This window comes from Cimex lectularius, unplaced genomic scaffold, assembly GCF_000648675.2.
Source record: "Cimex lectularius strain Harlan isolate CLEC.00 unplaced genomic scaffold, Clec_2.1 scaffold50, whole genome shotgun sequence".
Taxonomy (NCBI): Eukaryota; Metazoa; Arthropoda; class Insecta; order Hemiptera; family Cimicidae; genus Cimex; species Cimex lectularius.
This window is the reverse complement of record NW_019392716.1, coordinates 594073-613326: the sequence shown is the minus strand read 5'-3', so window position 1 is coordinate 613326 and position 19254 is coordinate 594073. Positions and strand designations below refer to the sequence as shown.

Sequence of the window (19254 nt, the reverse complement as noted above, 5' to 3'; positions counted from 1 at the left end):
AGAAATGTTAATACGTCGCGCAATGATGTGTCATGCTATTTTCCACTTTTTTGTTTGTATTAAGGTGGACAAAATTTCACGTAGTTTAACATGACGCAAGATAAATAAGGAAGGCGAATAAAGCGCTTCTGCTTTCGATTAAAATACATGATCAATTTCTCCAAACTAGCTGCATCCTCTTTGCCAAACGCAAACCTTTGATGTTCCATAAAGTATTAGTTGAGGGAATAGCTTTTGAGAGATCCATACCGTGTTCTCAACTTCCAACTCAAATTGCCCGTCAAAAAATCCAAATAATCGAGGTGTCGGATAGACAGTTGGAAAGCTCATAAAGTGTTGAAGTTTTCAGCTGGTTTTATATTTTTAAAAATGTAATGTGAGGGATCTAAGATTTAAAGTCATTGAACCACAATTTCCATTCGCAATTTTTTTGAAATTTTTGAAGTCATTTTGTAAATAGACTGGCAATTTTTTGAAACAAAAGTGAAGTAATCTAAAGGACGATGCTAACTCTAAATAAAGGACCAAAACGTGGGAAAAGTTACTTACGGTGGGGAAAATGCTGCCTTTATGTAGAAAAACGTGTGTGTAAAAACTATAAAAATTGTCACTTTTGAACGATTGAGATAATGGCGAAAAGGAGGGAAAATTCGAAAGGTGGAGTTCGGATGGGAAATTATGTCCGAGGGGATCGAAGTCACGATAGCTCCAGTGGTAGAGAAGCGGTCTATTTAGCCGAGGGTCGAGGGTTCGAATCCCGCTCGTGACAGTGGCTTTTTTATCTCAACCAACACCTTATATAAAGATTAAGTAATTGAAAAACGTTATTCGGTCCATCAGACTACAAACTCTAATGAATAAAACCATAAGTTTTACGTAGATGTACAGTCACGGAAAATTTTTAACACGACGAGCTTATTTGTATTATTTTTTTAAAATAATTTATTTTATTTATTGTTATCTGTACAAAATATACATTGAGAAAATAGTTTAGTTATACACAAATCAGATCTGTCAGACCAGGAGGCAGTAGGGCGAGAAACCAGCCAGTGCTGGAACTCTCTTTCATTTAAGTGGGTGGGCTAAATTTAAATTTTATAAAAACATTTAAATCGTTAAATATGTATTGTAAATAGGAAATTTACATTAGATTAGATGTAACAGATACAATTAGAATATACAATTAGATGTAACTTGAGGCCAAATCTTGGGTGACCAATAAATAAATCGTTCATTCAATCTCTCTCTCTCTCTCTCTCTCTCTATANCTATCTATATGTATATCTATCTATCTATCTATCTATCTATCTATCTATCTATCTATTTCTCTTTCTTAAAGAGTAAAACTTAATGTACAAAAAAAATCAGAATTTTTTATAGATCAAGTAAGACGTCAAAGATTAGTTTATTTTCATTGGCATTGGACTCCTCCGTGAATTCCCTAAATAAGCCATTATCTTCCTCACGTACCTATGCAAAAGTTTACTCCGCAATAAACACTTCTCTTTGCTTTGGAAATACTCAAACATCATCTTTTTTCCTAAACCAGGCAATCCAGCCGATAATGCATCTTCCTACCCTCCAATTAGCCTGCTCCCTCTCTTCTCAAAAACATTTGAGAAAATACTGCTAAAAAGATTAATCCCTACACTTCTCCCAGACCACCAATTTCGTTTCACTCTCAACATTTCACAACCCAGCAAGTGCTGCGCGTTGTAGATCACATACGCTGATCCATAGACCGTATGGGGGACCTACTTAGACTTGACACAAGCGTTTAATCGCATTTGGCATGAGATATCTTGTACAAATTAAATTCTTCTAAACACTTTAAACGTAATCCTTCTAGGCAAGGATTGGACCTCTGTCGACTGCTGTCCTGTGGGAGTCCTGTACCTCATCTACACTTCAGGCATCTACTTTACCCTCCTTTCAGCCTTTGTAGACGACAGTCTTGCTTGCCTCTGATCCCAATCCAGCAATAGCCTCAGAGCCGCTCCAGGAATACGTCCAACGAATAGGTATTGGAGCAAACTTTGGTGGAAAAAATTAAACAAATACACCCATGTTACGTTTACTCTCAGAAGCAAAACCCCTTACTCAATATTCTTCAACAACATTCTAAAACCGGCTACGCTAGCTTGACACTCTTAACCTAAATAAACAAACAAAAAGACAGGAATTGAACGACGCGTGTGACTTTCGGATTTCGCTATAAACTACTTGGTTGGAAATCTAACATGTCGACATAAAACCAACTGAGACAATATAAAACATTACTGAAACCCATTTGGACAGATGGACTGGAACCGTAGGGCACCGCTGATCCTGCTGAAATACAACGAATTCCGTCCTTCCAACCCAGAGTCCTCAGAATCATAGTCAACGCTCTATGATTCAATACCATCCTTTTCAACGACATCAAAATACCCTTTGCAAATAAATTAATCCCCTACAAATTTTGTAAGTTCCACCATAAACTATCCGCTCACCCAAACCCACTATCCCGATCCATGCCCAACATAATCCATCCCTATAATCCCGTCAGATAATCAAAGCGGAGATGACCCCGGGACCTCCTCGTCAAAGACTAGCCCTTGTGTAAAGTTGGGAGAACAACAATGGTTGCTAACTCCCATCATGCCATAGTTTATTGTAAATATGTATGATATTCCGAAAAATTAAAAAATGTATTTTTATAGAGATGGTAATAAATATTTTATTAGAAAAAAAAGTTTTATTGGCAGAGCAAATTACCAAGAACTTTTCACATCAGCCCATCGCGTAAAACTCTTACCACTTTGAAGGTTGACCTAATTTTTCAGTTCCCTCGGCGAGGTTCAATTATAAGTTAGTTCCAATAGAGATTCACCATTGGAATTGAGTCGATAGAGACGGTTTAAGTGCTCGTCGACGTGGCGACTCATTAATCAAGGGTGAACGGGCTGGAAGGAAATCGGTGCCTTTCCCGGAATCTAGGCCGGCATCGGGTTCAAATCTGGGTCAGGAGAGTTGCCCCTGTCGTCCCTGTACTTTTATCCGACGGTCAAGACGTCTTTGGCGAATGCTGCGCATTGTGAACAGCCTAGATTTAAACGACAAATATAATAGGTTAAGGAAAGCGAAGGCGGGGCACGTTGTATTTGAGCAGCCGCGGACCAGCCCACTTCTCCGCCCGCCCTCACCTCCTTTCAAAGCACAACTACCCTAATTGCATTCTTCCAAAACCACCCCTTCTAACCCTTTGACCGATCTTCATTACAATCATAAATCCATTGAAATAGTTAGACTTTGGGGTTTAATTCCAAAACTCTGACCCGTACTGTCTCTTATCCAGTTCATCTAACCTGACGTAGCCCTTTATAATTTTGTTTTTGACCAGCCCGCTTTCTGTTCCATGACGTTGTGCTCTCCTAACAAAAGTTTTGTTTCACCTCCAAATTTTCCACAACAATGTTGGTAAGAAAGCATATGACAACAAATGGTAACAATAATGACCAAATAACAAATAATTGTATTCGTACAGTACCGTTGCGTTTAAAAATAGAATATATATAGATATATATCAGAAGAAAGTAACCACGAAAAACTGCTCACCAACACGCGCTTCCTCTCACGTTGTTACTTGTCAATTAATTTGCAGAATAGTTTATACTTTTTGTAAATTTAACACAATACACCAAAACTAGTTTTTAATCATTGAACACAAAAACTGAACTAACGAATTTGTATATTTTTTTCTTAGCCAGGGTTTTTCATAATCCTTCAGTTGGCCTTATGACCCACATTTCTACACACATAATTAAATTTAATCAGTACTGACAATAATAATAATTTTTGTTAATAACATAGTTAGGAAGTTTGCAACATATGTGTAAAAACTAAACGAAAATGTGAATTTAGCTTTAAATTTTAAGGAAACCTAGAACACTCGAACCTTCTGATGTAGTATAAATATTTTTAATATGGAATGTTTATGTTCAATCTGGTGCTATAATATGATCAATATTGAATTTCATTTTACTTGAAACCAGGGGTTTAAATTTGTTAATATATTTTCAGATTTGTTACCCTTTTAAAGTACTAATGTACTGATGAAGTAGATATAAGCTTGCCAAAGGATCTCACTTTTTTCTGATTACCCTTTTTTACTACATAAATTTATAATATATTGAATTGTTAATTTTTAAAAAATAGCAGTCTTTTTAAAGCGCAGGAGAGCAATTATTTTCAAATTTTCAGGCCTTGAGCTTACAAGACTGACAGAGGAATTACCATCAGGCTTATTAAAAATCTTCATATAATATTATAAAATAATGGAGAAAGGGAACAAGTTTACCACCAAATTTTAGATAAATAATGATAAATTTATTTCAATTTGTAGCTTACAAGTTTTCCTCGTCCTCAGGGATTGGTGCGTTTTGAACTATCCGGAATTCTTCTTCTATTTGGGGTCTTTATGTTGGATCCAAATTAAGTTCACGCGGCTTTGCGACGAATTCAAGGTTGGCATCTCCGATCAGCTTAGTTTGTAAGCCATAAGAATGGTTTTTCAAAGTTGTAATTATACTATAGACATGTTCTCGCATACTCGTACTAAACCTCGGTTGTCAGTTGGGTACATTCTTGTAGTTACCCTAGATATGACATCAAACATGATGATGATGACCTGAATATAATAGCACTTTATAAGACCTGAATTTCTCCTGCTTTGGAGTGTGACATACGTTGAACCGGATTGGCCCTCGGCCAGTGTGAAAGGGGTGGACTTCGACACTCAGGGTAGTCACATACTTCTCACACTCTCTAGTCAGATACCGTTTGACAAATGTAGTTTTGAATGTGCCACCGTTTCCCACAAGCACACATTTAAATGATGGAATTTCTTGATATCGGTCACCCATTGTTTTTTGTTTCTTTTAACTATTAATCCATTTATGTTTAGTGATCTAATTGACCAAATTACTTATTCCAATTAATTTTTTTGTGTGTAAGGTCTTGGCCGTAAAATGACCTTCGGCTGGGTTCGAACCCCCCTCGTGACACTAACTTTTTCATCTCGACCAAAAACTTATATGAAAAGAATAGTTTATTTTAACTTTAACGGTCCATCATGACGTTTTCCAACATAAAACTTGACTAAGAAAGATAAAACACAGAACTGAAGCTGGACAAGTGTATGAAAGTTCAAAAAGCGTACCGTTAGCAAATGTATTATTTATTTTAGATATTTTGTGATTTGTCTGTCAATGCTCATATCTTAACTTCTCTGGTTAACAAATATTTAAACTACCTTGCTTAAAGCTTAGTTCAACGTCTTTTTTTCGTAAAAATTCACAATATAATATGTCCCCTGTTAACAAAAGTTCTCATCTTGGCAAATGTATTTATTTTTTGGATGAACTTATTTCGTTTTTGATGGGATAAAAAGGATCATCCTTATGACAATTAAGGCCCGAGTGCTTGAAAAGTACGATAGAATATTTGGTGTAATTAATTATAGTTAGTTGTGTTATAACTTATGGTTAGTTTATGATTTCATACACTGTGTGAATTAATAACTGTCGCCTTCCAAAAAAGGCTGTCCTTTCTCATTTCAACATAAACGAAATGTGAAATCTGAGATTTCAATGTGACAATTACAGAATGAAAAGAGGTCAGGGTGGGAGCGAGTGTTATACGACTCACCCTGTGTATGTAAACACAGGCCTGAAACACACAGAGTAGGTAAAGAAGTTCATAGAGACTATTGGAAAATTCAGTAAGAGTTCTTCTCACTCGCCCCATCTCAAACAAGCGCCCTTCTCACACAAAACTCCTCCCTTTCCAGTAAATTTACTTTAAGTTTCCTATTGGTAAAATAGTTCTGGCCGTTTTCTTTTAAAATTCTTTATTCAATAATATCAAAACAATGCACAGGTGTATTCCAGCTGAATGATCAAGTAACAAAAAAATTAGGTCAATATTTTTTCTATTTTTGTTTAAAAACCAAATTTTATTTCTATTGTGTGATGTTTTCATAAAAAATAGACAAGTTTTTTGGAAGTCGTTGTTTTTTCAACCTTATTTCATTGTACTAATTAAGCGTTTTAAATTTAATTAAGTCAAAGGTTAAAAAAGAACTAGATGAAACATTTAGGATCAAACTGAGATAGTTCGTTTTTATTATTATAAAGATAAATAATAACAAGTATGCTGATATTGTACAGCAAATTACGAAAAGCTTGAATTTATGCATCACCATCAAATCTCATATTTTATTCAGTGAAACCAACAAAACAACGTCAAAGGTTTGTGTAAGTTCAATTAATAATTAATTATATACTTATGATCGAACGTAAACAGTTCCAGCTCAATAGTGAAATAGAGAACACGGCCCGTGTAATGTCTGTGTTAACCAGCTTATTCTCAATCGATAGTTTCACAAACGGTCATTTTCGAATTGAGCCAGGTTAATTAAGGTTCAAACTTTAATGATTAAATAAAGGAAAACGTTAAGAGTGTAAAGTGCATTGCACATAAAGGGGCGGAGGGGGTGGCTTTAATTAACTAAACAGGCGAAGCGCAAACGCGTGCCGATAAAGGTCAAGCTAATTAAGTTGACCGTGTGAACAAAATCTGATGGTATTATGCAAAAAGAAATATTTGATGTCAAACCTTATACAAGCTACAAAAATTTATAATCGAATTTAAGCCAGTTTTTTAAGAATCGAAAAAGACCTTGAATTTTTTGTTTTTTGTAATTTCCTGTTTTTCGTTAAGTTTCTACTTGTGAATAGTTTCAACTTATAATTAATTACAGGTATAATTTGTTTTCTATTAGTTAATTAAACGAAAGTTAAACCTATTAAAATAATGAAGCATAATTCTATCTGCGATTATATATTTACTCTATCTCCTCCTTCTACTTCAAGAATTATGCTTTCCAAAATTGTTTACAAATTATTAAATATTTTAAATAAAATAGGATCCAGTTATATTACTTCACGTTAAAATAAAAGGCTTAAAAGTGAATTCTTTAATATTTTGCATTTCAAGGATGATTTGTAATTATTGCCAATTGTAAAAATGTATAAATTTAATAAGGTCAAATGTCTCTAAGTACAATTACATGTTTCTTCTATCTACATAGTAAATGCGCCAAACATTAGCATTATTCTAATTATTCTGGACCAAGAATTACATTCATAGATCATAGTAGAAAGTAGAAAAAAGCCAGGCTGTACAGTTGTAAACTTTTCAAACTCCGAACACTGAAGTAACGAACTAATCCTTATACACACACCCTCAATTCGGTAGTTAGATAATATTACTCTTTTTCTTTTCATGTTCAATTTTAACTTAAATTAATTTAAATATTTTATTATATTGTTAAGAAAGAATGGTTTGCAAGACCGGATCTTACTGGGATAAAACGATCATCTAAGAATAGTTCTAAACAAAACAAAAGGAGGTAAAACCCAGTGTGGCAGCTATGTGAAAAAATATGACACCTACAGTATACTCATGTACAAAGTACCCTCACTAAAATGGGCAAGTAGATTGATACTAATATACATGATAATTCATTGATCAAGGAAGCGATAGGACTCTATGTCGGTCACTGGCATCTGAAAAAATACTTAACATGGGTATATTCAACGATGACCCTAGGTTACGCAATGAGGGGAAAACTGCCATTGATGCTGGAGTGGAAAGTAACTGCTTAATAGAGACATGACTACCAAGTAGATCCGGGTAATGGCAGTCCTAGACTGCTTCTTTCAAGAAAGACGAAGACAATTGCCCTGAACTACAGAAAGTACAATAGGCCAAAAAGGAACAGTGCTTACCATAGGAACAAGCCCCATCATCATGAATCAAATTTTACAAAATTTGAAAATAGTTGAATTGAAATATATTGAAAATAAAATTTCAGTTAAAACTTTACTCTGTGGTTATTTTACGAGAATTATGCTTCCAGCTATATGGTAGTCGTAATAACACTTTAATTTTTGTTATATACTTATGAAAGAAGGATCTGCAAGTTATATCCAGTCAGACAGAGTAAATTCATGGACAAAGAATCCTTATTAAAACTGACAAACACATAAAGTTAAAAAGACTAAAATTCAGATGGTGATACGGATCTATACAGGTCACTGTCTTCTGGGAAAACACCTCCACAACAAGGATATATTCAAAGATGATCCCTTTCTAGTAGCTCAATGGGGAGGAAGAAACTACCATCATTCATTGGAAAATAAAGATCCCGCGATAAAGAATTGCAGCAATGACACACTGATTTTTAAAATAAGTATTGAGTCAATTGCACTAGAACGAGGCAAAGCAGAATAAACGAAAAGGGTGCAGTGCTTGAGGAATACCCAGTTTCTAGCATCCTCCTCTTTGTCACCACCATCAATCAAATGCTGCGAAGGTTTCGAATAATTTGATTGAAATATATCGAAAATAAAATTACGGTTTAAACTTTTCACTGTTGTTATTTTATGAGAATTATGCTTGAAGCAATACGGCGTTCAGGTTGAAATTTCATTGTCGGGTTGTACCTTAAGACTTTTCCAAGTAACAAGCCAATTTTCCTAGAATTATCAATTTACCTAGTTTGAATAATAGGTGTAGTATTACACCATCTACCTGGCCGTCCTATAGAAAATCTTATAACTTTCAAGAATGTCTAAATTTGCGAATGTTTTACAAGCAGAGAGATTTTTCATAAGTAAATTCATTTTCTTCTTGCTTTTCTCTATTTTAACAGATTTACTGTATTTTGTAATTGTCAGTGAAGATAAAGAAAATAGAGTACAAGTTAAAGCAATAATATGTAGGTTACAGAGGATAGTTTTTAAAGAAAAATTATTTACTTATTGTTAAAATTGCTCTAATTAATAACTATGTACCTCTAATTGCAAGTTTTTGCAATATGCACTAATTTACCAACCATAATTGAGATAAATTGTAATTCTCTAGTTTATATTGAAAATACAACCCTTGCTGTATCAAAAAGTGATTTACAAAATATAAATAAAAAATTCTCCAGTTTTTTATTTTTATTTATTAATCCAAGTCATTTTAGCGAAAAAGTATTGGTCTGATAAAGTAATCCATAGAATTTCATACTTATCATCAGATCGTATAAAAAAGACATCAAGTTCTGTTAATTCGGTTGATCCCGAATGCACAGGTGATAAAAGGGGGAAAACCGTTTGAAACGATGTAAACATAAATTGTCGTGACAGTTTCAATTATGTCACTTGGCCCACGGGGGTTTTCGTCGCACCAGCATCCTCATGGGAGCGATCACCGCCGGATCGGAGATCACAGTTTAATCAGTCGATTACCACGATTCAGCCTGATTGAATATGCGATTCAGATTACGGCCCGTAATACGGATTAACAACAATTTTCATTTGTCTTCAACTTGTGTCTTGAACATCAACTTCAAATAGAATACAAGCAAATGACACAACCATAAGACAATTTAGATCAAGGGTTTCTGTATAAATAAATAGGTCAGCTAATTAAGAAAAAAATGAGAATAAACTGAAACAGGCAAATAGGAGGAACTTAATTTTACATGAAATATAATAAAAATAATGACCCCCAACAGCCATAAAAATGAAGGAAACACGGGGTATTAACATAATCAACATCTGACTAGTAATAAAATTGTAATGTTCCTATATAAACCAATGTCGATTATATGATGTGATCAAATATTATTTAAAAAAATTTGTTTTCCTTCTGTTAAAAATTTTAGATTCATAATTTATATTAAGCCGCACATGATCATAGATGCCTGCCTTTTTACTGTTTATTTTCTTGTGTCATAATTAATCCTGATCAAATAATTAGTTGTTAAAGTTAAAAATGTGTTGTGGTTCTTTTATATATCTTCCTTATCTTTCTTTATAAAACTAATTTAATTTTCGTTTAATGTTGAAAATATTGTATAAATTATTGCGGAATCGTACTTTTAAAGGTGTAATGTTTGTAAACCAAAGCATTTTTAAAAATTTATTTTATTTATTGCTATTTGTAAAAAATAAATATATACGGAGTGAATACATGTACTTATGTATAGATATATTAATATAATACTTATACTTATACAGGGTATAAGTTGATGTACAACATCTGATAGATTTGTCAGACCAGGAGGCTGGAAGGGATACCAGCCAGTGTTGGAACTTCTTTTATTTAGTTGGGTAGGTCATAGTAGGTCACAAGGCCATCGTCGCTTTAGACGACATGAGGATTAAAAGGGTGGGGCGTTAAGGAAAGAGTTGGGGTGGATGGATAGCTTAGAGTAGAAAATAAGGATGGGATCTGATAAGATCCTTTACGAATGGGATTTTAATTTCTTATGGATCCTTTGATTGGAGAAGTAGAAGAGAGCGTTGAGGAACTTTGGATTGAAAAGACTTCGTTGGATGATGGAGGATTTTTCCGACCCAATAGTACGACTCCTTAAGTTCAAATAAGTCTGAATAAGTTTTTGTAAGCAGTTAGTTTGTTATCCATGTTTAGTTGATTTTGTCCCCGTAGGTATCTGAGCAATCTATATTTTTTGATCTCGTAATTTTAGTCTTGTATGTGGGTTCCTAAAGCTCAAAGTAACGGAATTGGTTGGATTTGAGCATTACTTGTTGGCTGTTGTACAACCTGATTCGCTACCGAGTGGTCAATCAGTAATGAGTTTCAGATGTTACATTGCTTTCCTGGTTATGTTAGGATTGTAGCGTCTCTTCTGTGTATCTTGTGAGTTGTGTGCTTGGATGTATAGGTATTTCAACAGTGTACAGGATTCGACGAAGGATACTTCTTTGTGAAACGCCAATCTTGACTGGCGTGATGGGTGAAAAATCGGTGTCGATTCTAACTTTAAATCAGGACTTCAGGATGAAATAGTAGGAGTGAGGGAGGATACGTTTGAACTTTTAACGAAGACACACTCGGTTTCACACTCGGCCGAATACTTTTGTAACATCAAGCAATACGGCTGAATAATATTTGTTTTCTAGAGCAGAGGATATCGTGCCCAATACTTTGAAGCACTGCTGATTAGTAAACTAGAGAGGTTAGAAAAAATTCTGTATTAAAGATTAATGTGTTTTCTAGGCAATTTAAAAATTATTTAATGAGTCATACATTAATAAAAAATATGAAGATTATATATTATGAAAAATAAATTTAAGTTATAATATTGTTTACAATAGAAACAGGTTTTTTCGTTTGAGCCTGGGGGAATTTTTCACTATGATTTGTTTCAAATGTACAAAAAAAGGGTTAAATTCATTTCGATATCCCCATCCATCAGGGGTTTCCACGTAGGTCGGCAGCCCTTTTCGAAAACCGGCCACTCGATCGGATTCGGGCATCAGCCCTGAAAACAACAATTTCGAACATTTGACATCGCACAGGATTGAATTAAAAATTAACAAGGAAATTGTGTAATGTTTTTGTTTTAGATATTTTTATATTGTTGTTTTTCTTAGGTGTATTTTTTTAAACCATATTGAACTAAATAATGGTAGCTTTATGTGATTTCGTAGAAGATTGTGTTAGTTGAGGATTTCATTTATAAAATAAGTCCATCTTTAAAAAGAGAGAAAGAAAGGATCTTTTAACAAAACCAACTTCAAAGAAGTATATTTTTAAAACGTGGCTTTATAAACGTGACAGCCGTGATTTGAGGGGGGTTTGAAGGGCAGATTGTTGAACATGCAGGTCTTTGCGGCCTTAGGGAGGAAAAAGGATCAAAGTGGCTATGAAATGTTATTTTAGGACGGAGAGGGCTGAGGAGAGAGGCCAGATTTTTCCAAAGGTCCCAATTTTTCGCCGGGCTTCAACGCGCCCCGGCTGAAAAAGTGTAATCTACACATTAAACCGTTGTGTTGAAACATTATCAGATGTTGCACGACACCCCATTCCCCTTTTTCTACGTTCTTTTGTTCGGCCCCTAGGCTTCCTCCACTTCCGCAAAACTCATTACACCATTTGTTCCCCCTTCTGGGCGAGCTCTCCTCCTGTAAAGTAAACAGGGCCTTACAGTCCGAACCTCGATTAAAGGAGTGTTAAAGCCCTTGAATGGCCTCGCCCTTTCTTTCGCCTAATACTTGAACTTCGGGTGGAAATGGTTTTACAAATCCCTAAATACAAAGTTTTAAACATCCAATGAGAAAAAGTTGGAAAATTCACTGAAACTCATTTTTAAGAAAGTTTGAATAACAATTCACCCCAAAAGAAATGAAAGTTTTCGATTTTGCTAACAAACACAGGAAATGTTAACATTTTCCATTAAGACGCGTTAAGCCCTCTTGAATGATAGGAAGTACTGTACATTTTAATCGGCATTATTAATTATTATATAAATAATAACAAAATTCATCAACAATTTCAAGAATTGTTATCCTGGGCAAAGTTTGGTAATTAATTTTATATTTGATTGCCATTTCATCGATTATACCTAAAAATATTCTTTAAAATACCTATAATTTTTTTAAAATTTGAAATCGATACTCGCGGTTCGGTTTGAGGCTTTTGATTGCAAGAATATGTTTTTTTGTTTTTGTTTTTGATCCAGCTAGGCACTTCTGAAAAATTTGTAACTTATTTCAAGATCAGAGAAGAATGGGTACTGCCCAGGAGCTGTGGAGATCCAAGCAGCCGCTATCCAATTCTCCAATTCTCTACAAACTGAAAAATTTCCTACCAAATCCCTATTATCCTGAACTCATGCTTAACCCAACACTGCTACAGAGTAATGTGAGGCCAATAGTTGACCTGTCAATGTAGGCTGACGATACCATAACATTAAGTAAAAATTCAAATGTCATATTAACCATCTTTATAAGAAACATCTTGAGCTTATCGAAGATTGGAGAAAAAAAATTCACTTAGGTCAAACACCCCTTTCTATTCGCCAACAGTAAGTAATTACAGTCATCTAAGTTTAATACTAAGGACTGTACCAAGGCAGCAGACTGACGTGGACAGAAGCAACAAGAACTCAACAAAAGACCACTAAGAAAACTGCTTGAACCAATATCAGATATAACAAACAATAATTCGACATATTTAGACACACGTAGAAGAACTGTTTGGTTCCACGAAGTCATGCAACATCCATCCCAACCAAACTTTCCAAAAGTCCTCAGACGAGTTCTCCAAGCTTCCTACTACCTCTCTAAACTCACTATCAACAATGACCTTCAAGACTTGTTCCGTTCCACTTTACATTTTTGTCTCATCCACATCTGTTCAAGTCCTTTTTTATTAATCTCTTGAATCCTTCACAGACCACCCTAGGCAGGTTTTTTAAGGTGTGCCCACCGGGAGCGCAGTGCTGCGAGTAGTGTCAGTAATGCGACCTGATGTAATTTCTACCAACAATTTCTAAAATGTACGAATATATGTACTGGAACGAACAAAAAATAAATGAATTTTAAAAAGAGTTAATTTGGTAGCATCGTATTTTACTATTTGTTTGAATTATTATGTTGATTTAATTTGGTAGCATCGTATTTTACTATTTGTTTGAATTATTATGTTGTGTGTATCTTTAGAAGTATGTTTAGAAAAAGCGCGTTAGGTATAATTAATAAATATTGTCTACACTTTGGCAGAAAATAATTTACCGTACAAAATTGTTATTTCAGTTTACAATAATATTTGTTTCATTTAAGACTTTTTTTTCTAAAGATTTCGAACTTTTTAACAAAATTAAGCGTAAATTTCATCTTTTTTCTCTCTTCTGGTATAAATATTGTTTAGTTGGCATAATTTAAATAAAAATTTGGTTAGCTCAATTGAAAAATGGTTCAGGCTGTTTTTACAAGTTTATGGCTCTTCTTCAAATCATTCATGTGGCAATAACAATCATTTCGTTCAATTCCGATACTAATTAATCTGCATTTTTTGTTAATATGTATCGGCCTTAATCGGAAGCTAGTATAAATTTTGTTATTTTATGAAACGTTTTGGCTCTTGTATTATATTCAATGCCATTTTATTAATCATACCTCAAATGTTATTTTCAATAGAAATTAAACTTGACATTCGTCTTTATTAATGACAAGACCATTTAAATTAGTCATATTGAATCAAATCGTCATCAATTAAACAAACGATAAATATTAAAAACCTGCCTTTTTGAGTAATAAACGTACTTAGGTTCGTGCTCAATCGCTGTTTTTTAAAATAGAAATATCAACCAATATTTTAGACACAGATCATTTTTATGGCGGCTTTAGTTTAGGAGTTAATTTTATATAGCCAATTTGAAAAAAAAATCAAAGCGTTTAAACTAATCGTGGCAATTAAAAACCAACATTCATTATAAATTTAATTTGATCAATCGATTATGTGTTTGAATTTTATTAATAATTATTAACTATTATTTAATCCAACAGTGTGCAAACCAAGAGCAATAAGTTATTCATAATCACTGAATCATCATTATCATATTTGTTGCTTATGCGTCGGACGTTTTAAGTACACAAAAGTGGAAAACCACTAAAAAACATACGTTTACTTCCAGTAATGTTTAATGAGTTTCCAATCGCACATGATATGTTTGAAGCATTAACATTAAATAGAAAAAAGGGCATCGTTCAAACCTCACCCATAACCATTTGATCGCTTTCTGTAAATCAATAACTAATTTGATATAACAGCTGTCAAAAACAGTTTACAATTTTCTTGTTCAACCCTGCCAACATTGACTGTTTAAAGCTATCCAGGGGATTGAGTGTAATGTATTGAAAAGTTCTGCGGCTTAAAAACATTATCAGTTATTATTGTTCGAAATTTTTTTCAAAGATATTTTACCCGTTCGAAGGTGTAGATTACTTTTCTAGTGCGAAATTGCAACTGAGTATTATATGAAGAATGATATATATATATATATATATATATATATATATATATATATATATAAAAGTATATGAGTGCACAAATATGTAGGTCAAATTGTAAAAAAAATATATTAAAAGCTCTTTTATGTCCGTGTGTGGAGAATGAAAAATATATACAATTCAATTTTGTTTTATGTTTATATAGTAAAGAAAGCTAAATTTGTATACAGAATACAAAAGCCAATTGGAACGATAGAATATAATCAAAGGGAAAATAAACGATAAAAGATCTCCTAAGATCTTCCACCCATTCATTGTTTTTTGTTGTTATAAAGCAAATTAAATATAATTTCCGAGTTTGTCATGCTGAAACGTTTTTGAACCTCAAAGGGAATGAGCCGGCGAAGGAGAGCCGTTGTTTTTAGATTAATCTGCTTTGAATTCTATCTAGGCGTTCACGTGGTGTAGTCAGCGACCTGCAAACGGACGACAAATGAAACCAGTGGTCCATGAACATGCTTTCCCGGACCCTGAACAATCGAGGAAACAAACTACGACCCTATTTAGTTACACCTTTAAATAACAACAGAAACAAAGCAAGTGGAAACATAATTTCTTGTGCAATGTACGGATTTCAACGGAACCGGAAAACGGGATTCGGCAGAACACAGATCCTAAAGGTTCTTTTTCAACATTTTCAAATTAAGCTGGTACATACTGAAGTTGCCCAACGTTGAAATTTGTAGAAAATTTCAAAGTGAACTCTGCTTAATTGCCCCAATTGAGCGAATTTTTATACTTACAAGGACATTACAAATTCTACAAATTTGTCTTCAGCAGCAAATCAGCTGTATTCGTACTTATAAACGCTTAGGATACAAGTACATATTAATACTTATGGTACTACTTACTTGTTAGTACAAAATATTCACCAGAGAATGATTTAAACAAAATGAAGTAGTCTAACCCTGCGTCTGCTACACTCAAGGGGTAATTGGACGTTAAGCTGTCCTGTATGACAGGTTTTTCTCTTTATTAACAATGAAAATATTTAGTAATAGCCAACTAAAAAAGTTTCTGTTTTTGCTAGAACGATTGTAAAACAAATATAACCAACAATTTTAACTTATACCAATAATTGACCACTATTGACATTAATATTAGTAATAAGCAACAAATAGACTGAAAATACAGTTTTTCAATGCAACTTATACCCTGATTTAGGAAGTCAGCTTGATTTTACACATTCTAATTCTACAATCTACTCAGCTAATTATTTTAGGGAACGATGAAAATATTAAATTATTGGGCTTTATCTAAATGACTAAAATCCCGTTATTTTATCACTAGAAGTGCTTTAAATTGATTTAAAAAAATTCTTTAAAATTTCTATGAAAATGATTATAAAATTCAGATTATAATTGGGTGCTTTACAAATTGAAATCGTACTTGATTGGGATTAGTGTAGAATTTCATTGTTGATTTAAGATCTTTACACTTTTTCTTTGTTTAGCGATCATGAGAATGCTTAAAAATTAACGTTTAATTAAAGTACTTTACATACTGTTACAATTTCTAAAAATCATGTAACAAGCACTACGTGGAAAAAAAAGTTGTAATTATTACAGTTTAACTTATGATCAAAAGTTATCCCATGCTATTTCTATTGAATTAGGAAAAAACAATGCAAACACTGCATTTTAACCAGGTTTTTGTTTTACAAGTTTATGAATACAATACATATTTTTTTCTTTGTGTGTAATATCCCGGAAATATTAACATTGTAATTTCATCTAAATTAATTTTTTTAAACATAATTAATACGAATTTATTACGCTAAAGAGCCGGGTTTGAGATTACAACTAATATGAACTAGTGAATGATCTACGGAAAGAGTTTAAGATATTTTTCTGAATTTTTTTATATTTATAATCTAATTGCTTTTCTTAAGTAAATTTGATAACATCTTAAAAACGTAAAGCTAAACAAAATGAACATAAAAAATATAATAAAATAGAAAAAAAGGAACTACTCATTAGTATTCAATCATATATATTTGTGTTAATCACTTTTACTGACACTTGCGAGGTCGAGGATGATAACTTGGAAGGGTGGGATGAAAAGTTTCTTATGTAAGGGTTTGTATGTCTGAATAATTGTTTGTGCAATTTCTTGTAGCGAGTTTTCGCTACCTCAAGGACATATTAAATATTAAACTCATTGTGATGGTAAGATTGGATTCATAGAAATGATCACTGACGATGATTCGTAGGATGTTTGATTGTAGGGATTGGATATATTGGGGGTTGAAACGTTTTCTTGAAATGGGTCTCAAAATAAATGCTTTTTTTGTAGAGACAGTTTTGATAGTTTGTCCAGAAATATTTAAAGAAGGCTGGAGCGTCTGTTTAATTTGATAGCTGACTTCATTAGCTGGTGGGCTGAAAAAATAAATTCTGAATTTCAAACTCAACACCGAAATAAATTTTACGATTGAACTTTGAGGAATATCGCGTACTCTGGGACAGTGTGAAGTATGCCTGGTGTATGAATATAATTAAATTAGTGGATGTGGGACCCTACCTCAGTTACTCCGAGGACTGTCGAAGGATCTGGGACATTATGAATACTAACTAAACTATCGTGTTTTTAAACGTATATATTTTTATTATATGTGTAAATTATTTTGTGTTTGTATGTAGTTTTATCCTGGACTGACGTTCAGGGGCCAAGGCATAGGATAAAGAAAGAGAGCTTGGGTTACTTAAATCCTTTTTTATAATTCTTTATAATTACCATATTAGCCAGAACACGGTATTGTAGGTTGTATATCATATATAAATTTTTGGAGGAAGAGGCCTGAAAAGGCCAAAGGCGACGGAGGAATCGAACGCACGACCATAGGGTCTACGAGCCCAATGTCTTCTCGAAGAATATAACTTAGCTGCAGGAGTCGGAAAATAAATTATCAAGAATAAAATGAGAGAAGAACGAAAAAGGACATAAACAGCCTGACCTTGGATGATCAATGTAATACAGTGTACTCTAATACTATCTACAATATATATTTGGGACTGATTTTCAATGCTAATCTTCAGTTGTATTTTAATATTTTATATGAATATAAATTCAAAATATAATACGATAATAAACACATGATTTAAGATTGACAAGAAATTTCATCGTAAAGAGTAACACTTGGCTGAAAAAGGCAATTTTGATGAACCCTTTCTCGTTTAGGTTTAATTGTGTAGCCGATGTGATTATTTTACAAATATTTAGAAATAGTAGTCTTTCTTGATACCGTAACTTAAAAAAAAAATTAACTGTATATCCAATATCTTCTTAAATAAACTTTTATTTATTCTATCTATAGAAAATAATTTAAAGCCTTTAATTATTATTATCTTAAAGTATGCAATTCTAATTAGTATGAGAATCAATTTTAGTTTGCAAAAATACTTCTACTTTTTAGTTTTTTAGATCAATGGATGAAATTTTGCATACTTGACTAAATATTAACCGCCATTTTGTGTTAATTTGTTGTACTCATTATACCACATTTATTTTTGTAGTTTTGTGGTTAGAGTAGGTAAATATACATATGCAATGTAATCATTTTACTATTATTTTTACTTTGTTGATACCCCAACCAAAAAAACTCTGACATATATCTAAAATAATCATAGCTAGACAAATACATATACAATTATACTGTATAGATTCTGAAGTAAGCATTTATTTATTCTATCTATAGAAAATTATTTAAAACCTATATTTAAATTGTTAACCTGAAGAAAACATTTCTGCTTTTTAGTTCATATTTTTGACAGTAAGCAAAATGATCACTGGATGAAATTTTGCGTATTTGACTGATATTATTATTAAGCGTTAATTTTTGTTAATTTATGTTATTATGTACACCAAATTAATTTTTGTAGTTTTGTGGTTAGATTAGGTAAATTTACATCTTTAGTACTTCATAGAAGCAATTGTAATATACTATCGTATGTGGTTATTATATGCTAATGTTTATCTCCGGATGGTTGATAATGGAATGCATGAAGCATATTGCTCGGAAGGTAGTAGACATTATCATTTGTCAGGATATGACACAACGCGTCACCATTGACAGAAACGTCACCTGTCTGCCGAGCGACATTGCTATTGATTCGCTGGGCCGGTCCTTTTCACCTGCGTCACCGGGGCTTTTTCTCTTTTTTTCTTTTTGAAAAGCGTTGTTTTGAACGGAGTTTGGTACATTGGCCGTAAAGTGTAAAATTTGCTTAATGTCGTGTACCTAATTGTAACGGCTGCGAGGGTCCGGCACCCTTGATGATGTCAGCAAGGGGCCGGCGGATTTATTTTCTGCTGACCGGGTTATTGCTAGGACTGA

General features: G+C 33.2%; 1 protein-coding gene and 1 pseudogene across 14 annotated transcripts in view; both read right to left on the bottom strand.

Moving 5' to 3' along the window:
• LOC106664325 (CUGBP Elav-like family member 4) overlaps positions 1-19254 on the bottom strand; it is a 483670-nt gene that overhangs the window by 152702 nt on the left and 311714 nt on the right. The window lies entirely within an intron of this gene.
• On the bottom strand, positions 3905-4914 carry LOC112126760 (annotated as a pseudogene).